The sequence below is a fragment of the Penaeus monodon genome, chromosome 16, assembly GCF_015228065.2.
Source record: "Penaeus monodon isolate SGIC_2016 chromosome 16, NSTDA_Pmon_1, whole genome shotgun sequence".
NCBI classification, from domain to species: domain Eukaryota; kingdom Metazoa; phylum Arthropoda; class Malacostraca; order Decapoda; family Penaeidae; genus Penaeus; species Penaeus monodon.
Genome location: NC_051401.1, coordinates 5,472,716 through 5,477,715, shown reverse-complemented (window position 1 = coordinate 5,477,715; position 5,000 = coordinate 5,472,716). Strand labels below are relative to the sequence as shown.

The window sequence follows — 5,000 nt, the reverse complement described above, 5'->3', positions numbered from 1 at the left end:
CTTTCCCTTTATTTTCTTGCCCCCATCTCCTCCTTCTGCTCAAAACCGTTTTGACAAGCTGGGGGGTCTGAAGCGAGTTTGGGGTTGCGGCACTTTGACCTCGTTCGGGGGGCTCGGGAAAATCGACCTTAAAAAATTTGAGGTTTCTGAGCTGTCTCTTTTTTTGTCTTTCTGTCCCGATCTCTTGTGTGTGTGTTTTTTTTTTTTTGTTTTTTGTTTTTGTTTTTGTTTGTTTGTTTTGTTTTTTTTGTTTTTTTTTTTGTTTTGTTTTTTTGGGTTTTTCCCTGCCCTTGTGCATATTTTCTTGGGTTATTTTCTTTCTTTTTTTTTTTTGGGGTCTCTTTTCCCCTTTTTTTTTGTTTTTCATTTTCTATTTTTCTCTTTTTTCTCTGTGTTTTTCTCTCTCTCCTCTCTCTCTCTCTCCCTCCCCCTCTCTCATCCCTCTCTCCCCCCTCTCTTCTTCTCTCCCCCTCTCTCTCTCTTTCTCTCCCTTTCCCCCCTTTTCCCTCTCCCCCTTTCTCCCCTCTCTCTCGCCCTCCTCCTCTTCTCCCCTCTCTTTTTTCTCTTCCCTTTCTCTCTCCCTTTCTCTCTCCCCTCTCTCCTCTCTCTCTCCTCTCCCCCTCTCTCTCCTCTCTCTCTCTCTTCCCCTCCTCTCTTTTCCTCCCCCTCTCTCTTCCCCTCCCCTCCCCTCTCCTCTCTCTCTTGTGTGTGGGGGTGTTGTGTGGTGCCCTTCTCTCTATCGGGTCTCCTCCTATCTCTCTCTTCTCTTTCCTCTCTCTCTCTTTTCCTCCCCTCTTCTCTCTCTCTCCCCCTTTTCTCCTCTCCCCTCCTCTCCTCCTCTCTCTCTCTCTCTCTCTTTTTCCCTGTTCCTTTTCCTCTCTCCCTTTTTTCCTCCCATCCCTTTCTCTCTCCCCTTCACCTCTCTCTCTCCCTTCTTTTCTCTCTCTCTCTCTTATAAATATTAAAATATATAAAATATATTTTATATAATATTATATAATATTTTTATAAATATATATATATATATATTCTCCTGTCCCACCTTCCCCCCTTCCTTCTCTCCTTCACCCTTTTCCATCCCTTTTCCCCCCTCCCACCCACCCCCTTTCCTTTCTCTTTCACCATTTCCTCCCCTTTTCCCTTTCCCCCCCCCCTTTTTTTTTTTTTTTTCCCTTTCCTTCCCCCCCCCCTTCTCTCTTCCCCCCTTTCCCCTTTTCCCCTCCCCCTTTCCCACCTTCGCCCCTCTCCCCTTTCCCCTTTCTCTCCCCTTTTTTTTCTCCTCTCCCCTTTCCCTTTTCCTTTCCCCTTTTTTCCCTTCCCCCCCCTTCCCTCCCCTTCCCACCCACCCTTCCCCACCCCTTCCCTCCCACCCGAACACCTCAGTTTACCTCCACTTAAAAAAATTTAAAAAAAAAAATTTAAGCAAAGGCCCGTGAAAAAGGGAAAGGGGGGAAATCCCCTTAAAAAAACCCCACCGTTTAAGGAAAACTTTTTAAGAATTTGTTATTTTATGGGGCCAAAAGTTTAAAATCAGGCGGCTGTCTACTGTTTGTTCGAAAGCCCCCTTAAACACTCTCTAATGACACCTGAGATGGCGGAAAAGCTTTTTTCGAAAGGGCCTGTTTTTTGGGGTTGGGAAATTCCTGTTGCTGTTGCGAGTAATGGGGATTCAAAATTTATGGTCTTTTGGATATGTTTCCGGTTGTGAATGGAGCACCGCGGGAGGTTCACCAGGTTTTAGAGTACGTGGGTTATCGGGGGTTAATTTAATATATGTACTTTTAAATGTGGGTTACTAGTGTATGAATAGTACCCGGGGAAAGCAAAACAGATATACAAAAAAAACCACTTACAACCCCTAAACTCAAGCAAATATGGACTGGCCACACACTACAATGGGGGTTGGCGCGGGGCCAGACATACAACACAAAACAACCCCACACAAAACACACCAACACACACCACCACACCACACACACACACACACCCCAACACATACACAATACACACATACACACCACACACCCACACCACACACACGCACATACACACGCGCCCCCACACACACGCACACACACACTCACAAACACTCTGCAAATTATTACTTACCTGTACCTGTAAATTTCACGTACATAACCGTTTATGCCAAGACATATCCTCTTACGTCCGTACATTGCATTGTCTTTTATGTAATATTTCACAATTCCCTGACTATAAAGTGCCCTAAACATAATGATATATCCCATCCAAAATTTCTGATTTTAATACAAAGCTCCTTGGCTTCAGTGCCCTGCCCCTCTTCACGTTAAAAACCCTGCAAATCACCATATTGAAAGGGGAAAATTTCGGCCCGGGAATTCCCTTTTTTCCTCCCCCCCTTTGCCTCTCACCCCCACCCACACCTACCCCCATCCTCCCATCACTCATCCCCATCCCACCCCCCCGCCTTTCACCCCCATCACTCTATCCCCCCCACCCACCCATCCCCTCATTTAACCCTCGGGCTATTTACTTATTTAAACTAAAAGGACTTAATTTCCAGGGGAAAAGTCCTGTGCCCTCAAAAATTTTGACTGCCATACGGGGACCTGTTTAAAAACCCGTTTCTTTTTTTTTATTTATTTCTCTTTGCTTCGTGTTTGCCGATGCCTCTGAGCGCTATGATGGCTCTCCCACTGAAGACATGCTCGTGTGTGTACGTGTGTGTGTGTGTGTGTGTGTGTGTGTGTGTGTGTGTGTGTGTGTGTGTGTGTGGGGCGTTTTTTTTTATTTTTTTTTTTTTTATAAAAAAAACGGGCCCACGTTTCTCAAAAATTCACACGCTTAAAAGAGTACATACTTTCACAACACCCGCATTGAATCTACATATCTTTTTTCCCCCTCCTAAAAAAATTTCCAAAATTTTCGAAAGCGAAAAAAATACAGAATGCGAGAGAAAAACCGAAAATACAAAAAAAGCCTTCTCTCGGGGTTTTCGCTAAAATGAAAAGCTAAAAGAAAAGAAATTTCCCCGCTCAACATTTCCGGATCTAGCAGAGATAAGTAGCGGAAAGGAAGTAGCGATGATTTGTATATATAACCTCCCCTCCTCCTCCCTCCCCCATCCTCCCTTTCCCCCTCCCTCTCCCCCTTCCTCTCCCTCTCCCTCTCCCGCTCCCTCTCTCCCTCCTCCCCCTCCCCCCTCCCCCCTCTCTTCCCCCTCCTCCTCTCTCCCTCCTCCTCTCTCCCTCCTCCTCCTTCCCCCAGCAACTCGGGAGAAAGCCGGGGTGGAGCATCTAATTGTTCTCTCACTTATTATCATCATTATCATCTTTCTATTCTTTTGCGTCTTTTGTGCTATTTCATCACCGTTCGATTCTTTGTTCCCGCCTTCGCCCTCTCCGTCGTGTCCGGACTGTCGACTTGGACTTCCTTTTTGCTTTAAGGTGGAGCGGAGAGAGAGAAAGGAAAAAAGGAAAGGAAGGGGAGACAAAAGGGAAAATTTAAAAAGGAGAAAAGGGGAAGAAAGATAGGAGAAAAGTGAGAGGGAGGTAGGGAGGGAGGGGGGGAGAAGGGGGGTTAGGGGGGAAGGGGGGGGAGAAGAGGGAAAAGAGGGGAGAGGGAAGAGAGAAAACTTTTGTGACAACGACCCACGGAGACACACACACACACACTCACACACACACACACACACAAAAACACTCAAAACCCACACACACACACACAACACACACACACACACCCAAACCCCACCCACAAAAAACACACACCACACCCACACACAAAACACACACAACACACAACAACCACCCCACACACCACCATCCCCCCTTTATCCCCAAACCCAAAAGGGCCCCCCCCTCAGCTGCGCCCCGGGGTGTCCGAAAAACCCCCTCACGTGGGTTTTCCCTTCCCCGGGGACGGAAGCTGGGAGGGCATGATCGGTTTTTTATTTCCCTTCCAAAAAACCAGCGGGAAAGAGAGAACGGAGAACGAACGGGGACCGTCCCCTTTTTCTCGAGCGGGGGTTTTTCTATTCCTTCCCGGTTTCGTTGGGATCGCTGGAGCAAATTTTTTACTTCCTTTCCCTCTTGAAAAAATACGCCCGGGGTTGCCTTTTCAGCGCTATTTTAAAAAAAGTTGGGGGGGGGATGCTTATAAAACGTTTTTGCTTAGATGATTGATTGATTGATTGAGAAAGGGGAGAAAAGAGAGAGAGAGGAGAGAGAGAAGAGAGAGGGGAGAGAAGAGGAGACTGATGGACAACAGACGACAAAACCGACAACCCACACCACACGCACACGCAAAAACCCCACCAAACCCCCATGCCCACACACACACACACACACGCCCTCAAACACGCGACTAAGGAGAGCAGGGGGGGAGAGGAGGGGTGAGGGAGGGGGAAAAAAGGGGAAGAGGGGGAGGGGAGGGGGGAGTGGGGGTGAGGGGGAAGGAGGGGAGGGAAGGGGGAGGGGGGGAGGGGCCAAAGGTAAAGCGAAGGGGGTGGGACTTTTCCTTTCCCTTTCCCCTTTTCGTCTCCGTTATTAAAAACCTCCTGGCAACATGGGGCCCCCACAAGGGCCCCCGGGCCTCCCCGGCGCTTGGGGGGGGGGGGGGGGGGAGGTGAGGAGAGAGGGAAGGGAAAAAAGAAGGGGGAAAATGGCGAAGGGGGAAGGGGGAAAGGGGGAAAAGAAGAAGGGGGGGTAAAAAGGGGAGGAAACGGGGGGGAAAAAAAAAGAGAGGGGTTAAAAAAACAAAACAAGAGGGGGAAAAAAGGGAAAAAAAAGGGGTTTAAAAGAAACCCGGGGGGTTTTTTTGGAAAGGAAAAGGAGTTTTGAGGGTTTTCCCGGCCAAATTTTTCCAAACCCCCCCGGTTTTGGGGGGTTTCCCACTTTATGGGGAAAGGGGGGGGTTTTCCATGCGGGGGTTTTAAAAAAAAAAAACCCCCCCCCCCCTTCTTTTTAAATTTCGGCCTTCTTCCGGGAAAACCTTTAAATTTTTTCTGGGGTTTTGGGGGT

The 5,000-nt window shown here is 48.1% G+C and overlaps 1 protein-coding gene across 1 annotated transcript in view; it reads left to right on the top strand.

The window, feature by feature from the left end:
• LOC119582924 overlaps positions 1 to 5,000 on the top strand; it is a 129,579-nt gene that overhangs the window by 49,725 nt on the left and 74,854 nt on the right. The window lies entirely within an intron of this gene.